We start from the raw sequence: 21,689 nt of genomic DNA, 5'->3' as shown, positions 1-21,689 counted from the left end.
TCAGACCAATGGGGGAACAGAACATCTTAACAGCTGCCACCCCCCAAGACCATATGTTAGGTAGACTGGCTTCCTTGCGGGGATTGAAAGACTTTAACAGAGAAACACTCGCCAAAGTGGTTTAAGGCACATCCTCCCCCAACTCTGTCGTAAAATTCAAAGAGACCCATTCCTAAAAGGGGGGGGGGTTGTAAACATGAATGCTTCTCACTAATGTAACACTAATATTACATTGCTTTGCCTAAATTACAAATAAAGACATACAAAATATTTATCAAGTTATATGCTAAATCTTACATCACAACAGGCACCTAAACATAAATTTGATGTGAAGTGAGCCAACAGATGACCAGCTAAGTTGGGGCCTCAAACTCCAACCAACTTCACTTCATTCATTTTCTTAATTTGAAGCCAATTCTCGTTGCTAATTAAACCCATTATTTAATTCCATGGCACTCATTCTGCCATGGCAGACATTTCCAAAACTGTTGATTTTCTTTTTTAAGAGCACAGGCTGTCAAAGTGCTTTGTGGGCCTGAGCAGATCAACATTACTGACACCTTCACCTTTCTGTATTTTCAGTTATTGTGTGATGGACGCAGGTTGTTGTTTATGTGTTGGTACATTTTGTGTCTTAATATTGTTTGGTTGCTAATTAAGGAAAAAAGAAATCATTAAGGGACCTGAGTCTTAAGTTGTGCATCAATTAAAATTAAGGCAAAGAGTTAATTATCAGCAAAATCTGGTCACTAATTAAGAAAAGGGTTAGAATGAAAACCTGCAGCCACAGTAGCTCTCCAGGACTGGAGTTGGAGACCCTTGCTATACAGGGACCTGTCCCTAAACACTCCTAATGTTCCTCCTTTTAGCTCCCACCCAAGGAGAGGACTATGTCAGCATGTCAGTTTTCACCTGGGACTCTCCCTTTGCTCCTCTGATCAGGATTAGCTGCCAGGCAGCACAAGTCACGCTGCTGTCTTGTGATGGGAAAAGCAGGGGAAGTAAACCAGGAAGCCAGCAGCAGCCTGCAGCTCAATCTTTCTACAATTATTTGCCTAGTTTTTTGTTGTTTTTTTTTTGCTCTCCTGTTGTTTTTTAGTCTAGAGTTTTTTGATTTCTTTGCCTGATTTTGTTAAATAAATTATTATGTGACCCTGTGCCTGTTTTTGAATTTCAGTTTAACATTATTGCTTTTCTTAGTGCTGTGCTTGTCAGGTTTTTGTGAAGGTTTGCTCCTTTGCTTTGACTCAAGTAACCTACCAAGCATGATTGTTTGCTGCCTTGCCCTCTGTTCTCACAGCAAAGTTTTCTCATTTTCATAGTGGAGGTTGTGCTAAGAAGGCAACTATACCCGAAGCTGCAGGTAAGATATATGCACATGACACTTTATTAAATTATGAGGTGAAAAATAATTAGCAATCATTAAAGGCCTGTTCCAGTTAAAACCTTTTCTCATGTTCCATTGTAACGTTCTGGATTTAACAATTTTGGGCTCCCAAATTGGTTTGAAAGTCAAACATCCTTTATAAACCAATGAAGGTGAATGAACTAAAGTGCAACGTGTTACAGTCGTGAAATTCATGGCCTGCTAATGGCTGCCTATGCTTCTTTGTCCATAGGTACTGTGGCTGTAGTATGGTGGTGCAGTGTGCTGGATCTCAGCTGGACGTGACTGCTTTCTCCTGAGCCAGCAGGTTGGGGGGAAAGGTCGAGTGATAGGTATTGACATGATAGTGGAGCAGGTAAGGGGCAAGTTAATGTTTACTGAACTTTATAGTAGAAGTATGAGGGTAGTATTGCTGTTGTAGCAGTTTTCTACTCTGTACTCTGAGTCTTGTGAAATCTGAAACCCTTTATCTTATTTATTTATTTATTTAACAGCTTTGATTCTCCTTAACATATGCAAATGTCTGACTGACTATTAGTTTATCTTTATGCCTTGTGAAAGACAATAAGTTATAAAAGTACCTGTATGAAAAGATATACTGAATAACCGCCAATATGTGTTATGAAAGGAAGATCCTGCCAAACAAATTTTTTAAATTTTTTGAACAAATAGCTGACAAAAACAAAGCATACAACATAATTTACGTAGACTTTCAAAAATCGTTTCATGCAGTCCTACACTAAAGATTGATTTTGACCCGTAAAAGTGGATCTCAACTTGGTTAACTAACAGCAGACGAAGAGTACAAATAAGAGGAGAGTGGAGTCATCAGTGGAGTCCCTAAGGGGTCTCTGCTGGGACCGTTACCTTTTCTGATTTATATTAATGTTTCCAGTATAGTTAGCAAATGTGAAATTTGCAGAAGACACTGAAATGTGGAGACTGGCAGACACTGAGGAGGCAAAAAAATTTTTTCAAAAAGACCATGACATGCTTCTGAACTGGGCAAACTTGTCTACAATTGAACTGTTCAAAACAAGACTAAAGACTCATTTCTATTCACTTGCATTCCGTGACCTTCAGTAATACTGATGGTTTCCTCTTTGCGATTATATAACATTACTTCTATTTTTTATGTATATAACATTACTTCTATTTATTATGTATTTTATTTTATGTTCATATATTTTATTTCTGTTTATATTATTTATGTTAATTATATGTTTTTTTTCTTCTTTTATTGTAAAGTACTTTGGCCACAGCATTACTATGTTGTTTTAAATGTGCTATATAAATAAATTGACATTGACATTGACTTCAGAGAAACACTTACCAAACGTGTTTCAGACACTCCCCCCCACCAACTCTGTTGTAAAATTCAAAGAGACCCATTCCTGAAAGAGGTGGGGGGTTTGAGGGTTGTAAACATGAATGCTTTTCATTAATGTAACACTAATATTACATTGCTTTGCCTAAGTTACAAATAAAGACATACAAAATATTTATCAACTTGTATGCAAAATCTCACATCACAACACTCCACCCCAATAAAGCTTTTGTACAATGTCTTTATATTATAATTAAACAGTCTTAATTGTTTGAAGAGTCTGTTGACTTGTGCTTTGATATGCAGTATTTGTTCTCCCAGTGTTAAAATTTGTGTGTGACCATTTGTCCATTACATATCTTCTTTATTTCAAAGACAATCTGAAGAACTTGGATGCGCTCCTGATGACTTGTATCTGCTCCGGATTGCTTCAACTGTTACTTTAGCTTTCTGCAGTCTTCATATGTCATCAGATCTGGTGGTTCAAAATGAGACAAGTCCACACCTTTCACTAACCTAACCCACTGCAATTTAAGTCTATTGTGTGAATTCTTTTCTTAATCTGTACTGGTTTTGTGTCTAACTGCTAATTAGACTCCTGTCCCAAACTATCCATTTAAGCATATGCAGCTGTACAATTAACATCAAAATTTGAAAGGTAAACTACCACAGGTGCCAGTATAACTACTTCTGCCCAAGTGAGAGCACATGTGCCGTTGCATAAACTGTTCATGAACCAACATCTGTGGTCCCTCTTCACACATTTAAGGTCGACAGTTGCCTTTTGTGATTTTCTACCCATGGTGCAACTTTTGACTGCCATCAGCCTTTACCAGTATAGGCTGGCATCACCACCATGAGACATCACAGCTATGCAACTCTCATCATTCCCCCTGTAGGCCACCCCTAGAGTTGTTTGCTCACCATATGCATACTCGCTGTACTAAACACCTTGGTTCAGAATTGACTCACTGGTCCTCTGCCTGTATCACAGCCAACAATCTCAGCAGGGCTTCCATATTTTCCCAATTAAACTTTACTTAAACATCGGAGCCCATATGACTTGCAAATGTACCAGCTGCACCTGCTTCACCAATTTGCTCAGTATACCGTTCTTTAATAATAGTATTAATTATATTAATTATCCCACTTAATTAATTAGTACCCAGAATCTATACTTTATGAACCCAAAATGAATCCCCTTATTTTGGCATTCCTAACTGGTTTGTTCAGTTTCCACCCCTTGGAATATAAATTTTCTGCAGTAATGAACAAACCTTTTCTTTTAAACTATAGCTATTGTGACTAGTCCTATTATTATGTGCCTTGTGGACTTGTTACTCACTTAAACCCCAGTCTCTTCAGTTCTTCTTCATGTCTTTGTCTTTGCCTTTGGTCTTTTCCGCTTTCTTTATCCGTTCCGCTATGTAGGTAGGTCTGCAAAATGGAAGGTGACAAAGCAGTTTCTGTCCATCTCATCTTCTTGGTTGTCGACCTGGTGCCAACACTCAAACTTTGCTTCCAGGCATTCATTGTAACAGCTTGGCCACCAATGCCACTCTGCTCCAATGTGCTAGTTGTAACCCGATCTCCTGCGTAGATTTTACTCTGCTAATTGCCTTCACTATTTATTACCTGCACCAACACAAAGTGCATATAACCCTACAATAGAAGTAGCACTATTGCAAAAGATCAGGAAATTGAAATAGAAATAGCTATTTTCCCTTTCCTGTCTTCCTGCGCGACCCTTCTATTTTTTTTTCATTGCCTGTGTGTCCTTTTTTTATTTTATGGTAACTGCTACCTGAAAGTGTGGGCTAAAACCTCTCCAGAATCCGAGTGCTAAATCCAGCATCTCTCCTAAAACTGGCCTTTGTTCTTTACTCAAGACCAGCTCACTTTTCTCCATTTTATTGCATGGAGTCCCATAGGCTGTCTTTTTAAACAACTGGTCAGTCAGGTTTCGAATCACTGAACCTAAGTGTGTGTGCTTTTTAATTACTGCTGGGCCCAGCAGAGCTGTTAGGACCTTCACACCCCTGTGCATTCCTGACTTGCTGCCTGAGTTTGTAAACCTTCCTGCGGCACCATCCCCCATCCTTTGTTCTTTGGCTTGTCCTGTTTCATTCAAACCAACTCCTAAACTGGTGCACTTTCTTTCCAACTCCGTCATTCTTGCACTAGCACTAGCACTTTTAGACCTTTCACACACAAACACTTGAATTCCTTTCATTTCCATTGTTCCTTGTTTAAATTCCTCACTTTCTTCACTCAGTACCATTATGCCATTATCCATTTCATGCCCTTCAGTCAACAATTGCCATACAAACTCACCAGCTTCTCTGCCTTCTACCTGATTCCTTTTTCCTAAATCAAATTTCATTGCAGCAGTGATTACCTTTCCTAACAGTGGTGAAATGTCTATCAGTGTAGCATGTTCTTTAAATACTGGACAGACCTCAGAATTACCTGGAGATTGTGGTGCAGTGGAGAATAATGGAAGGAAATACCCTTTCTGTTTTCGCTTCTTTTAATCCCTCTGCTTTTGCTCACACTCACATTCCCACTCTTTTTCTGAGTTCTCATCTGTCTCATGTAAGTCACCCACCCATGTTTTAGGGTTCCAGTCAGATGCTGTTACTACTGCCCTAACTTTCACCACAGGTGGTTTTCTCTCCTTTTTTCCCCTGCTTTCACTGCTTTTCACTTTAGCAGTGGGTGTTCTACATGGTAGCACTTCACAATTTTCACACCAACTGTTACATTTTTCAAAACTTTCACACAACATTCCATTTTCACTTTCATCCACTTTATTTTCTTTTTCATAATGACCTTCCTTGTTACCAATAATAAAAGATAGTACGCCTCTTATAACAGCAGCAGTCTTCTTTTTACCAGATTTCTGTTTTCCTGATTTTAATCTTTCCAGCCCCCTTCCATTTTGTGGCATGCTCAGCTCAGCTTCTGTTTTCTCTACCTGAACTACAGGTTTCCATTTCCTAGCTTTAGCCTGCTTACCTCTGCCACTCCGCTGGAAGATGGCTGACTTTAATATAAATGTAGGCATTTCTGAGTTTACAATGCTACTCTAATACAATTTGCCAACTTCGTTATGGGTTGGCCTACTTTTGCCACTGCAAACATATACATACATACACAAAGATCCTAAACAAATAAGTGCCGTATGAATGACGCATGCATGTCCCACCACTCTCTAGCACTTTAATTAGGGACTCACTACCACCAGCACTAACAAACATGCCGGTGTCCTTGTGACAAACATGAGGTCTCTACACTTTGTTGGTTATATTCCATTCAGCAACCAAACAATGTTTTACTTCCACCACATTTGTACACTAGGTGCCCTAACATTCAGATACATAGTGTGGAATTTGACCCAGACACAGACAGGCAGACGCATTTGTATTACCCCACACACGTTTATTGAGGTCTTCCATGTTTATAATTACGCTCACAAACCCCAATACCCCACAGAGACCTCGTCCTCTCTTCTCTCCCAACTCAAGTCATTGTATGAAGGGAGGCGGGCCCTTTTATAAGCACCCGGATGTGCTCCAGGTGTGTTCCGGCAATGTCCCACTGACACGCCCCAGTGTGGCGGAAGTGCCGGCTGCATCCCCAGAAGCACTCCGGGTGTCCCTGCTTGTCTTCCCCTCAGCACTTTCGGGTATGGCAGAAGTGCTGAGGTCCAGGGTCCCCAAGGCATTGGGGCACTCCCTGGCTGTGGCCACGGGCCCCTACAGGGTTGAGCTTCCCAGCTCCGTACCCGTGGCCCCCAAAGGAACTAGGGCGGTTGCCCCCTCGTGGTCTGGAGGAGGCACAAGCCCTCCTCTGCTCTTCCTGGGCGTCCCAGCTGGGTACCACTCCCATCTGGGTGCCACAATACACACACATATACATTAACAGTATTTGCAAACAGGGTGCAAAACATGGTTACCCCAAAATCCTGCCGACTATGCCAATTATTTTGTCTTGGTAGAGTAATATATTGCTCTACTTTCCCCTTTTGTATTATTAATAAGTAGCCTCAGTCAGAACGCAAAAATAAGATTAGGCAATACTAAGTAACAAAGAATAAAGTCATATGGCTGGGAGGACAGAAAAAAAAACTCCAGATGTGCCGGAGGAAAAAAAACAAAATCTGATTAAATCACTAACAGATTTGTACATAGATAATGTCTTCGCATCCTATGAACAATTACAATCCAAATTTAACTTTTCATCAACAAACTTCTTTCACTACCTTCAAATCACAAAGCTTTGCTAAACAAAACCTGCCCAGTTTTCCTCACCTCCCACCTATTGATTAGTCTTGACAACTCAGACAGCTTTTCTGTAATATATAAAAACATTTTAAACTCCCTTTCGAAGATCCCAGAGTACAGTTGAAAAAGGATCTCTTACTCAACATTTCAGAAAAGGAGCAAAGCATACAATTATTCAACTTAAAATCTTTTATTGATCACATCTGTCTCATTTAAAATTGTCCAAAATGTTTCCAGGGCAAGATCCAAGATGCAAATTTTGAAATCAAGTTCCAGCCTCACTGGGTCACATTTTGGGCCTGCACCAAATTACCATCATTCTGGACCAAAATCTTTAAATGCCTGTCAGACAGCCTTGGTGTCCCAATCCCTCCTAATCCACTAACAGCTGTGTTTGGTGGACTCCCAGATGGGCTTAAAGTGGAGAAGGACAAACAAACTATGATCGCCTTCACTTCATTATTGGCACGTAGACTTATTTTGCTAAACTGGAAGAATCCTAACTCTCCTCTTTTTATTTCGTGGGTAACTGATGTTATATATTATTTCAAATTGGAAAAAATCAAATTCTCACTTAGAGGATGTGTGCAAAACATTTTTAAAATCTGGCAGGATCTAAGCAATAATATTTTAGAATAAGCATTTAAATTGGGGAAAAGGATTTTTGTCCCATTTTTTTGACCTTGCTCGCTTTCTCATTTGATTTGAACTTAGTTTTGTTTAGTTTGACTTGCTTCTATGGAATGTTACTTGTTTTTAATAAATTCAATAAAATGTAAAAAAAAAGCACAAAATGTTATTTTGTAGCTGTTGTCTGCCAAGAGCTTTGGGGTGTTTCACATATTTTCTCTCCAATTTCTCATAAAAGACAGACTGTGTATATCACTCTGTAATATCCTACTAATGCATATGTTTATTTTATAGCTGCTCTTTATGTTTTTAGTGGAATGCCTTGGTCAGTGGTGTAGCTTTGCAAGGGGGGACATCTGTCCCTGGGCGCAGCATCCAGGGAGCGCCAAATTGATGTTCCCCATTGCATTTTGGCAAACAGGAGAGGGCGCAAAATCTCAGTTGTCCCCGGGCGCTGAAAACCCTAGCTACGCCTCTGGCCTTGGTGGAGCCCTGTGTTGGAAAAACCTAATTGAGATGGCACAAGAAGTGGGCTTCTGCACTCCAAGGCTTGTTACAGCCAATCAAATAATTGTTGAAAGTAAGGAGTTGCAGGACATGATTGGTGAGCCTTCTCTTTTGCCCAATAACATTTTATTTACCAATAATTTTGTGTAGATTGAAAGTACATAGGCATAAATCATCTTTTAACATTTTACATAATCTGAAGGAAGGACATGCTGAAATGCTGGGACCTAAGATGTGTATAATTTTGTACTTTGTAATGTATCTACATACTCGAAGTCATACTCAAATGTAGAAAGTAGTGGTTAGAATTGATCTCACTTTAGAAAGTTTGAGGCACGTCCAGATCATGCCGAAAATGCACCCACGTAATGAAAGAAGCTCTAGAGTCATCAGTGAATGAACCAGGCACTTAGGCTTACAGGATTCTTTTGGTGAGTGGAGAGTGTGAAAGAAAGTCCAAATTGAGACAGACAGCCTGTCCACTGTCTGTGAAGCAGGTCTGGTTGCATTTTGTGATTCTTTCTGAACATTTTGGTCTAGCTCGGTGATTTTCAACCAGTGTGCCGTGGCACAGTGGTGCGCTATGAGAGCTACCCAAGTGTGCCATGGAAATAATAGTGTAGCACACCAGGGTCTGAACCTAAGGTGGTGGAGACCTGTCAGAGGAGCACAGAACTACATGGAGAAGCTGGCATAAAAGCAGCTCCATGATCAATATGTCGTACTGTGGGCACAGCACTTAGAGTACTTTGGACTCGTCTCCTGGCTGCTAGAGTCCGTCTGCCCTGGGTGTGTGGTTGTCAGCATGTCTCACAGGGCTGGTGAATAGTGGGCATATGAGTTGCAGAGATGGGTGGGCAAAGTGACGAAACAGCTGGGAGAAGCACCCGAAGTGCTCAGTAAGTGCTGTGTCTGTAAACGCTGATCTCAAAGCTGCTGTTTTACCAGCTTCTCTGGTAGTCTTTCCCCTTTGGACAGTTGAGGACATGTTTGAGATATGATGTGTTTGTGGTTAGTGGAATAATGGTGTGCTTTGGGATGTTTTTGATTTAGTTTGCTAAACCAAATGTTTTTGCAATGTTTTTGGTTACAAAAAGTGTGCCACCACAGAAAAAGGTTGTGAAATACTGGCCTAGCTGCTTGAGCAAACCTTGATGTTACCAGGTTTAATTGATCGGGTTATTTAGCGAACCTTCTCAGGGACCCACCCTTTAAGCTTGTATGCAATCCCGTCTTTTACTAATATGGAACATGCACTGTAATTCAATTGATCAAAGCGTAATATTGCTACATGCAGGATATGTCATTGACATATGGTCTCTGTTGTGAGATTGGAGAGCCAAGTATTTGAACATCAAAACAGTGAAACCAAACTGAAATCCAAAAAATACAAAACAAACTGACAAAGCAAGTCAAGATCAAAATCCTACAGTGCAGGTTTGTTGGTGTATAGGGCCATTAGTGTTATGTTACAAAGTACAGTGACATTACCACAAAACTCAGTCTTCCTTATCTGAAATGATTATATAAAACTAGGGGGCTTCTCTCGTCCACAAACCTCCATCCCCCAGCTTGCGCTATGCGCCAGCCAATTCTCATTCTCTGCCGCTTGCGTTGTGAAGAGGGGGGCTAAACGCACCCCAAGGAGACGCAGTCGCTCCTCCAAAATCCCCTCTTAAATGGTGATCCAATGGGAAACACATACAGTTTTTTTTTTTACCTCCTTTTTGCTCGATCAGCTGCTGGCTTGCTGCTGCTGCACCATGTGATCTGCTTTTTGCACGGCGCACTTCTGTCATATTACCTATGTCCATATATTCAACATTATATATAACATTGGATTACAAGTGACATCAAGGGCCTTTTGAACCAGAAGAAAAGGGCTTTCAAAGGCGGTGATCAGCATGAGCTCAAGCGCGTGCAGAAGGAACTCCGAGTCCAGCTCAGGGCAGCGAAGGAGCAGTACAGGAGAAAGCTGGAGCAGAAGTTGCAGAATAACAGCATGAAGGAAGTGTGGGATGGGATGAAGATCATCACTGGCTGCAGCTCGAAGCGGGGTACCACCATCGAGAGAGACGTGAAGAGAGCAAACCAAATGAACAACTTCTTTAACAGGTTTGACCACCCTAACACACTCTCACTCTCACCTCAGAGTACTGCACCCTCCACAAATCCTTCTGCTGATACCAGCATAGGAGAGACATCCCCACCCATAATTACAACAGTGCAAGTGAGCAGAGAGCTGAGGAGACTTCGGGCCAGCAAAGCAGCGGGTCCAGATGGAGTATCACCACGACTGCTGAAGGTCTGTGCATCGGAGCTGGGGGGTCCTCTACAGCGCATCTTCAACCTGAGCCTGGAACAGGGGAGAGTCCCGAGGCTTTGGAAAACATCTTGCATCACCCTAGTCCCAAAGGTATCACGTCCTAATGAGCTGAATGACTTCCAGACTGTTGCTCTGACATCACATGTGATGAAGACCATGAAGCGGCTGCTGCTTCACCACCTGAGACCACATGTTCAACACACCCTCGACCCTCTGCAGTTTGCATATCAGGAGAAGGTGGGAGCAGAGGATGCCATCATCTATATGCTGCATTGATCCCTCTCCCACTTGGACAGAGGCAGTGGTGCTGTAAGAATTATGTTTCTAGACTTCTCTAGTGCCTTCAACACAATCCAACCTCTGCTCCTTAGGGACAAGCTGACAGAGATGGGAGTAGATTCATACCTGGTGGCATGGATCGTGGACTATCTTAAAGACAGACCTCAGTATGTGCGTCTTGGGAACTGCACGTCTGACATTGTGGTCAGCAACACAGGAGCACCGCAGGGGACTGTACTTTCTCTGGTCCTGTTCAGCCTATATACATCGGAGTTCCAATACAACTCGGAGTCCTGCCATGTGCAAAAGTTCGCTGATGACACTGCTATCATGGGCTGCATCAGTAGTGGGCAGGAGGAGGAGTATAGGGACCTAATCAATGAGTTTGTTAAATGTTGCGACTCAAACCACCTACACCTGAACACCAGCAAAACCAAGGAGCTGGTGGTGGATTTTAGGAGGCCCAGACCCCTCATAGACCCCGTGATCATCAGAGGTGACTGTGTGCAGAGGGTGCAGACCTATAAATACCTGGGAGTGCAGCTGGATGATAAATTAGACTGGACTGCCAATACTGATGCTCTGTGTAAGAAAGGACAGAGCCGGTTATACTTCCATAGAAGGCTGGCGTCTTCAACATCTGCAATAAGATGCTGCAGATGTTCTATCAGACGGTTGTGGCGAGCGCCCTCTTCTACGCGGTGGTGTGCTGAGGAGGCAGCATTAAGAAGAAAGATGCCTCACGCCTGGACAAACTGGTGAGGAAGGCAGGCTCTATTGTAGGCATGGAGCTGGACAGTTTGACATCCGTGACAGAGCGAAGGGCGCTCAGCAGGCTCCTATCAATTATGGAGAATCCACTGCATCCACTTAATAGTATCATCTCCAGACAGAAGAGCAGCTTCAGCGACAGACTGCTGTCACTGTCCTGCTCCACTGACAGACTGAGGAGATCGTTCCTCCCCCAAACTATACGACTTTTCAATTCCACCTGAGGGGGTAAACATTAACATTGTATAAAGTTATTGTCTGTTTTTTACCTGCATTATTATCATTCTTTAACTTAATATTGTTTTTTTGTATCAGTAAGGTGCTGCTGGAGAATGTGAATTTCCCCTTGGGATTAATAAAGTATCTATCTATCTATCTATCTATCTATCTATCTATTATTTAGTGCAATATCTATCTATCTATCTATCTATCTATCTATCTATCTATCTATCTATCTATCTATCTATCTATCTATCTATCTATATTCAATCTCTTTTCACTTTTACCTTTTCATCAATATCACATTGAATTTTGAATCTGTGTTTGGAATTACATCGTGACAACGCAACGTATAACTGCAAGTGAGTGAATATCGTTTCTTTCTCTCTACAAGAAATGTGTCAGACAATAGCATTCACACAAATGAGAAATGATTGAACCGGGTGCGTGCTTGAAATTTTCTCTCGGAGGATTTCACTTTCACCAAAAAACAAATGTATTAATTCTTGCGGATACGCCTCTTCATTGAGAAGAACCACTACTTTTTTTTTCCCTGATGGCAACATGAATTATGTGATCTACAAGTCTCCAACTTAAAGTTTAAATCCGAACAATATATTTGATCTCTTTTTGCTCTTCTATTATTTCACAGAGTAATAATTTCGATTTGTTTGCGCTAATGCGATCTTTACTATTAGTTTTTTGAGACTTTCAAATTTTTGTACTTCCATTATTTCTAACCTGCTCTGCATGTGTATCGCACCAACATTTTTGAATTCTTTTACGACGTTCTACTTTGTCATCCACTCTTTGTCTTTTATTTCCGGCCCCGGGCGTTAAATCTCTTGGCACAAAGTCTCGTCTCACGGAACTAGAAATTATCTCTGAAAAAATCAGGTCTCATCTCCTTCCAACCTTCTAAGATTTTTTTTTTATAATACAGAGAAATACTATGAAACCAGCAGGTAAGGATTTATTGATACTTTATATATTTTCCATTTATTTACTTCTTTCAGCTCCTCTAGAAGTTATAATGTATTTTATTGCCTGTAGTGAGTTCAACAGAGCAAGCTGAAAACTGGCTTGCAAGGACTGTGGAAATTAAAAAGGACAGAATTGTTTAATTAAAAAAAAAAGAAAGATACAATAAAAATACAAACATGAAGTAATACATTAACTATACATCACATAAAAATAACTAGCAAAGTAAAGTCGTACATCTAAAATATGCAAGCCAAAGAGAAACATGTACAGAGAGAAATATTTACAAATCTACTTTATATACCACGCTACTTGTGTAAAAATGTCAGCTGACTTTTCCTTAAACAGAAGTGTTCTTTATCATTATTTTGACGTCTTCCTATCTAGAGACTGTTGGAAATGGTATGTAGAGTACAGGCAAATCTAACAAAAAGTTCAACTTTGTTGGAATGTTTTTAATTGAGCTTTATTAATGATCATTGGAAAATGCAGGGCGGATGGGGAAAGGGTCTTTTTTAATTTTAAAAGGCATTGTTGGTCCTCAGTAGACAGATCCTTAGTGGTATAAAAATCTTTTTGCCAGTGAAAGATCTTGTGATGACCTCATCTTTAATTATGTTTTGAAGTAGATTTGTTACCACATGCTGTTGACTGTTTCTAAGAACCATGACAATTGTTCTTTTTTATGAGTAAGCTTATGAGGTGATCAGTAAATACAATACATTTCAACATAGGCTGCTGTTTTAACAAGGCGAAGTAAGGGACCTTTCACATTAGGGAGCAGGTGGTGTGACACACAAGGAAAGACTAGATATGCAGAACAGTAAACTCTCCGCCAGCTGTTACACACAGAAGAACTCACAATTCATTACAAATTCTGATTACGCATTTGACAATCTCATTCATTTCCCCATCTTTCTGCATCCCGTACTTTATGGTCAGCAGACAGTGGCACTGTTTTTCTTCTTGCTATTCTGGTATTTTTCTTCATCATGTCATTGACCTCCACAATTTTGCTTGATGCTCAGCAGATGTCACTGGTGTTCTTTCTCTTTCCACCATGTCATTTCGTTGGCAGATCACTTTGCTGTGATAAACCTACAAGCACATGTCAGTTTACAGATGTTGCCACTTTTTCAAATTATTTGCATTTCCAGAATGTGTCAGGTCACAAGATTTCGATTAAGACCAAGATCAAGGTTCTAGTCCCAGTAGTTTGCAAGTAATCATACAAAAGATGGACAGACTTTAGCACTTTACATATGTATATATAAACTGCTCAAAAAAATTAAAGGAACACTTTGACAACACATCAGATCTCAATGGGAAAAAAAATCCTGCTGGATATCTCTACTGATATGGACTGGGTAATGTGTTAGGAACGAAAGCATGCCACATCATTTGATGGAAATGAAAATTATCAACCTACAGAGTGCTGAATTTAAAGACACCCCGAAAATCAAAGTGAAAAAATGATGTGACAGGCTAGTCCATTTTGCTGAAATTTCATTGCAGCAACTCCAAATCGTACTCAGTAGTTTGTATGGCCCCCACGTGTTTGTATGCATACCTGACAACGTCAACGACGGATGGTGTCCTGGGGGATCTCCTCTCAGATCTGGATCAGGGCGTCACTGAGCTCCTGGACAGTCTGAGGTGTAACCTGGTGGCGTCGGATGGACTGAAACTTAATGTCCCACAGGTGTTAGGTCAGGCGATCGTGGGGGCCAGTCAGTGGTATAAATTCCTTCATCCTCTCACCACATGAGGCCGGACGTTGTTGTGCACCAGGAGGAACCCAAGACCCACTGCACCAGCATAGGGTCTGACAATGGTTCCAAGGATTTCACCCCGATACCTAATGGCAGTCAAGGTGCCGTTGTCTAGCCTGTAGAGGTCTGTGCGTCCCCCCATGGGTATGCCTCCGCAGACCATCACTGACCCACCACCAAACTGGTCATGCTGAACAATGTTACAGGCAGCATAAAGATCTCCACGGCTTCTCCAGACCCTTTCACGTCTGTCACATGTGCTCAGGGTGAACCTGCTCTCATCTATGAAAAGCACAGGGTGCCAGTGGTGGACCTGCCAATTCTTGTATTCTATGGCAAATGCCAATCGAGCTCCATGGTGCCGGGCAGTGAGCACAGTGCCCATTAGAGGACGTCAGGCCTTCAGGCTTCCCTCATGAAGTCTGTTTCTGATTGTTTGGTCAGAGACATTCACACCAGTGGCCTGCTGGAGGTCATGTTGTAGGGCTGTGGCTGTGCTCATCCTGTTCCTCCTTGGCTAAAGGAGCAGATACCGGTCCTGCTGATGGGTTAAGGACCTTTTACTGCCCTGTCCAGCTCTCCTAGAGTAACTGCCTGTCTCCTGGAATCTCCTCCATGCCCTTGAGACTGTGCTGGGAGACACAGCAAACCTTCTGACAATGGCACGTATTGATGTGCCATCCTGGAGAAGTTGGACTACCTGTGCCACCTCTGTAGAGTCCAGGTATCGCCTCATGCTACCAGTAGTGACACTGACCATAGCCAAATGCAAAACTAGTGAGAAAACAGATGAGGAGGGAAAAATGTCAGTGGCCTCCACCTGTGAAACCATTCCTGTTTTGGGGGTCGTCTCATTGTTGCCCCTCTAGTGCACCAAAGCAGCTGAAACTGATTAACAAGCCCCTCTGGTGCTTAACTGACTAGACAAAATAGCCCAGAAGTTTCATTGATGTGATGCTATACTCCTGTTCCTTTAATTTTTTTTTGGTCTTGCAGCAGCAACCCAAGCGTTTCCTGGTTGGTCTCCCATCCAAGGAGTCCCCGGGCCTGAACAGGCTTAGCTTCAGGTGAATGACCTGTTCTGAAGTTCATGTGCTGCGGCTGTCGCTATGTCATATTTATGGTAAGATTCTTTTTTCTTTTAGTAACCACTGCTCCACACCAGGTGACTCAACCAATAAGTTAATAAAATTACAATTTGGCTGTTGTGAAGTAAATAATTCTGTTTATCAAAGACCTCAAATCCCAAGTTGTGATGCAATACTGGGAAGGCATTTTAGTGTGAGGAGGAGAAGAGAGGAACTGTCTTTTACAGAAGACACTGCTTCCTAAGAGACCACTAGCTACAGTGGAAACTGAAAGCACGTTATTGGAATGGATTTGTTCAGGCATTGTGTAAATGCTCCTTCAAGTGTGAGTTTGTACATTTGTACAAAGGATGTATCAGGCGAGGAGGCTTCAGTGTTTTTAACATACTAATAAACTGAAGAGTAATTATCTGGTTTTCACGTCTTGAGGCTTTGATTGATTTCACCACCTAAATGTAGCTGCTCTTACATATTTTAACAAATAGCTCAATACTTTTTCAACTGTTATATAAGCAAGTTGCCTTGAAATGTCCTTTGAAATAGATGGCACTATGGCACAATGGTCAAAGTGGCTAACTCACAGCACAGGGAAGCTTGAGATGAACTGCTAACTAGTCACTGTCTTTGTGGGACATTTTCAGTGGTTTCAGAAAGTATTCGGTCCCTTCACTTTCTGCACACATTACTGTGTTGTAGTTATAATTTTAAATGGATAAATGTGCCATTTTGCCCATAATCTACACTCAGTAACATATAATGACAAACTGAAAACATGTTGTCAGAAAGGTTTCTTATATTATATTCTCCCAGTGTCTGCTTGTGTCTTGCACCAGGTACTCGGGTTTCCCCCCATATCCCAAAGATTTGTTTGTTAGGACTAATTTAGAATTGCCAATTGACCTGTGCATAGGAGAGCTTGAGCTGCACTCTTCAAAGTGCCCTCGTGCCACCACGATAGGCTTTGTTCCTACACCACCCAAGGGCAGATTAAGTGCATTTGAGAATGTGTTATGTTATACCTTTGAGGTATTATTTCTCATGAATGGTGCCATATAAAATGTTAAACAATTATCCAAATCATCAGAGCACATGGGAAGAACATAGATGTGGCAGAAATGAGAATGTTGAGATGGATTTGTGGAGATACAAGAAAGGACAGAAAAGGAAATGAGACAGTCAGAGGTACAACAAAAGTGGGAGAGATAGCTAAGAAAGTAGAGGAAAGTATATTGAAGTGGTATGGACATGCAGTGATGAGAGACGATGAATATGAGTGATGGAAATGGAGGTATTGGGAATGAGAAAGTGAAGGAGGCCAAAGGGGAGGTGGATGGGTAAAGTAGAAGAAGATCTGAAGGAAAAGGGCTTGACTGGCAAGGAGGTGCAGGACTGAGCTGTTTGGAGAAGGTTGACTAAGCATATTGACCCCACACAGAAGTGAGAAAAAATGATGAAGAAGAAGAATCAATCACAAAAAGTGGTACAGAGTGTGAAGTTCATTACTATTGTGAGCATGCTCAGTTATTGGGGACTAAGGTACTGTTACTGTTACCTTTCAGACAATCCTGTTCTTTGTGTACAAGTACAGGTTAAGAAATAGGAGAAGGAGATCTTTTGCACGGTTCCTGTGTTGAGATTTTTGGGAGTAAAGTTAATATTTCACATTCAAACCAGAGTGCTAACTGAATGCCATCAGAGAGTATTTAAATCAAATGTAATAAATAATGAACATTTCAGAATTAGTAATTAAGTAATTTTTTTCAATTGCGTCAAAAATATATCAAAAGAAGATTAAAAAATACATTTTTTCTTCATTTCAGTTAAGCTAAATTAACTTGCAGTTGCATTGTTTACAGAGACTATAAATGATGGTAAAACGTTATATTCAGGTTCTTAAAGTAAGCGTCAAAAGAAAGCCTTCCTAAGAGATATATACTTGATGTTTTATTTCACTCAAAAAAATTTTAAGTAAAGCAACCACCTGGACAGGAATCAGAACAGCAGAGCTCCTGAATCTCAATTCCTATCCATGTTCTCTGCTTGAATGCCCAGGCACCTGCGGCCTGCCATATCTCATCATCAGCAGTAAGAGTAAGAGCAGTAATCATCTAACTCAAGAGTTGGGACTGTCACATACTGTGTAGGCCATGGAGATGTGGAGCAGCGCATATGGATGATTTTCAGCAGAAGATACTTGTCCTTTGATGAAAAGGTGCACACAATGATGATTATCCATGTGCACTCAAAGTTTTTCTTAGGAAAATGAGACATGTCTTCAGTTGTTCAGCTTTATTCAGACCATTTGCAAAGAAAACGATGGATCCACATTTATTTTTCAAGTAAAAATATGGGTATGTGTTTCACGTGACCATAGCTTAACCAAAAGTTCTCTGTGTTAAACAGTGTGAAAGCTTGAGGCACGGTCGTCCTCTTGAACCCTCAGATCAGACGTCAGACACCAGATAAAAATCCAATTATTATTTATTTTATAATAATAATGTGCACCAAGCACCCTTCTCTCCACAATACTCATAAATTAATCAATACAAATAAACCAATCCTCCTCTCCCAGACGCGTTGCCACCCTTCCACCCAGCTCAGCTCAGCGTACTGGGCTTTCCCATGGTCCTTTATACCCCCTGACCCAGAAGTGGTTCCTGTTCCACAACCCACAAGTCCTTATTACTTCCAGGCCAGGGTAAACAGTCCTTTTCTTCAACCCGGAAGCACGCCGTTTCTTCCTGTCATGGGATTATGATGCACTTCCGGGTTATAGGGCATGTAAGAGTCCACGAGCCTCCCTACAGCGACTCCTGGTGGTCCCCAAGGCATCCAGCAGGGCTGTGCATAAAAACTACAAAGTCCATGAGGCCCTGCTGGAATTCGGGGCACATCCACGCTGTCAGGAGAGCTCCTCCTGGCGGCCTGGGGGTGAGGGCCAGAATATGTAGCCGGCCATCTATCACAATAGCCATATGCTTGGAGTACTAGGGTGTTGTACCGGGTTAGCCATTATGAATGTAGTGAGAAGTCAAGCAAAATGACACCTTTTATTGGCTAACTAAAAGATTACAATATGCAAGCTTTCGAGGCAACTCAGGCCCCTTCTTCAGGCAAGATGTAATCTTATAGCCACATGTTAAATGTTCTAGTGGTCCAGTGCAGTAGCTGGTAATGGCTAATGCTTCAGGAGATTTGGTTTGAAACCCCAAACTAGTCACAGTCTGGGAACTGACTCCACTACTGGATTCTACCTGACAATAACATCCAAGTCAATGCCAAATGGATTATGTAACGTATTACTGTTTTTAGTTGTTATACTGTTGTTGTAAAATGAATATTTATAAGCTATTATATTATATGCAGTATGTGATGCCATGTTTTACTGAGGACAAACACTAGTAACACTTCCACCGTTCTTATAATGTATGGCAAACTAAACATCTGAGTTGCTATTCTGCACTTTATGTTTCTTACTTTTGAACAAAATAAGCTTTTTTTTGCATATTTAAAAAACAGTGGTATTTTATTCAAAGCCATTCTTCTACTCACACGAAAACTATGGAGGTTATTTTCTACAGATCTGTGTAATTCACAGTGTGTTATGTAAAGAGGGGTTGTGTACATTCATTGTACAACGTTTAAGTGCGCATGCAGTTTTGCTGTGTGGTCTAAAAAAAATTAAACCTATTTTAGTAGATGTGCTGTGCACAGCTGTGTATACGATCATAAAGAACATTATGCCCACAAAATCTATGATTACATTCAGCTCCCATTAACTAGGCCTGAATTAGTTTGTCTTGTATAGCCCAGGTTTTGCTTACTTTCTGACATCTCAAATGAAGAAGAAAACCTTAACAATACAGTAGATTATGAAAGACCACCAACTTTTTGCACACTTTATTGCGTTGGCTATGATTTAATTTACTATGAAATAGATAAACTGGCATTCTTACCATTCATTCTGCACTCTGTGACTTATAATGACAAAGTGAGAACATGTTTTCAGGAATGTTTATTAAAACTCTGAAATAAACCTGAAATCTCTCTTTTATTTAAGTGTTCTGATCCTTAATTCAGTATTTTGTAGAAGCCCCTTTGGCAGCAGTTTGTCTTCTTCAGTAAGTCTCTGCCAGCTTTGCACACTTGGATTTGGGCAGTTTGTCCTGCTCTTCCTAGCAGTTCATTTCAAGCTCCATTAGATTTTATGGGAAGTATCTGTAAACTGCCATCTTTAGGTCTCTCCACAGATGTTCTATGTGGGCTTTGGCTGTTTCACTCAAAGATGGTCAGAGAATTCTCCCAAAAGCCTTCCAGCGTTGTCTTGGCTGTAAGGTTTGGATCATTGTTGTGCTGAAAAGTTAACTGTCTTCCTAGTCTGAGGTTGCAAGCACTCTGGAGCAGATTTCCTTCAATTCTGACTAGTCTCCCTGGCTCTGCTACTGAGAAACACCCCAATATAATGATGCCGCCCTCACCATGCTTCACCACAGGTATGGTATTAGGAAAGTGATGAGGAGTGTTGTGTCTTCACCAGACATAGAGTTTGGGATTCCTCCAAAGAGTTCAGTCTTTGTCTCATCAGACCAGAGAATCTTTTTTTGTCTTACTGTCGGAGTCCTTTAAACTGCCATATGACTTTTGCTCAAGTGTGGTTCTTTCAGGCCACTCTGCCATAAACAGCTGATTAATGGAGTGCTGATGAGATGGTTGTTCTTCTGATAGGTTCTCCTATCTCATCAGAAGATTTCTAAAGCTCTGTTACAGTGACCATTGTGTTCATGGTCACCTTCTTGACCTGACCAAGGTACTTCGTGTCTAGTTGCTCAGTTTGGCAAGATGGCTAACTCTAGGGAGGGTTCTTTTGGTTCCAAACCTCTTCTGTTTCACATTTATTTGGGCCACTGTGCTCTGTGGAACACTCAAAGGTTTACAAATTGTTTTATTCCCTTTGCCCTGTCTGTGATTAACCACAGTTTGATTCTAGAGGTCTACAGAGAGTTCCTTGGACTTCATGGCTTTGTTTTTGTCCTGACATGCAGTGTGAATTGTGGACCTTTTATACACAGGTGTGTACCTTTCTAGATGATGTCTAACCAACTCAGTTTGCCACAGGTGGACTTCAATCGAGTTCTGGACACGTCTCAAGGAACACTAAAGCAAATATGATGTACCTGACCACAATATGCAGTGCCACAGCAATTAAGTTAGAATACTTCTATGAATTACAGATTTCAGCTTTTGATTTTTATAAAACTGAAAACCTTTCTGAAAAATTGTTTTCACTTTGTCGTTATGGGTTAATGAGTGTAGAATCTTCTTTCGGTTGCTGCCATTTAGGGTTCACCACAGCAGATCATCCGTCTCAACCTATCCCTGTCCTTCACATCATTTTCTGCCACACCGACTGCCTTCGTGTCCTCCCTCACCACATCCACAAACCTCCTCTTTGGCCTTCCTCTTTTCTTCTTGCCTGGTGGTTCCATTCCATTCTCTGCACATGTCCAAAACATCTCAGTCTAGCCTTCCTCACCTGGTCACCAAACTGTCATACCTGTGCTGTCCCTCTAGTATACTCCTTCCTAATCCTGTCTACCCTGGTTACTCGTAGCATCTTCAACTCTGCCACTTCCAGCTCTGCCTCCTGTCTTTTCATCAGTACCAGTGGGTTAATGACTATAGAATGATGGCCAAAAATGATACATTTGTTAATTTCAAGATAAACCTACAACACAATAATGTGGGCAGAAAGTGTGGGGGTCTGAAAAGTTGCTGAATCCACTGTTTATGATGGGTTAAATTTTTCACTTCCTATCAGAGTCCTCTGTCCTGAAACTTCCCTGAACTTACCAGTAAACATTCAGAAATATATTCAGAAGTGACTAGTATAAAGCTATCAGGCGCCTGGATGAATGTATGAAATTCATTACAAACTTGAATTATTTTAAATTTGGGATACATTCCCTTTGAGTTTTTTACATTAGTCACCTCACTACTACTAGCTACAGTATATGAAGTGAATTTTCATTTGAACCTGTTAGAAGGCATTCTGTGCCTTTTTGGTAGCTTATCATTGTTCATTATTTTTATTTTTATCACAGTGACATTATTTCATT

General features: G+C 41.0%; 1 protein-coding gene and 1 long non-coding RNA gene across 2 annotated transcripts in view; one reads left to right on the top strand and one right to left on the bottom strand.

Annotated features, from left to right (window-relative positions):
• The window catches only part of LOC127526537 (uncharacterized), a 25,630-nt gene extending 23,384 nt beyond the window's left edge, over positions 1 to 2,246 (top strand). Inside the window, exon 3 of the long non-coding RNA XR_007934030.1 lies at positions 1,620 to 2,246. This is a non-coding gene — a long non-coding RNA (uncharacterized LOC127526537). The remainder of the gene's footprint in view (positions 1 to 1,619) is intronic.
• LOC114647247 (cytosolic purine 5'-nucleotidase) overlaps positions 1 to 21,689 on the bottom strand; it is a 1,192,165-nt gene that overhangs the window by 607,018 nt on the left and 563,458 nt on the right. The gene's annotated exons all lie outside the window — the stretch shown is intronic.

Source organism: Erpetoichthys calabaricus, chromosome 2 (genome assembly GCF_900747795.2).
Source record: "Erpetoichthys calabaricus chromosome 2, fErpCal1.3, whole genome shotgun sequence".
Taxonomy (NCBI): Eukaryota; Metazoa; Chordata; class Cladistia; order Polypteriformes; family Polypteridae; genus Erpetoichthys; species Erpetoichthys calabaricus.
This window is presented reverse-complemented; position numbering and strand designations above follow the sequence as displayed.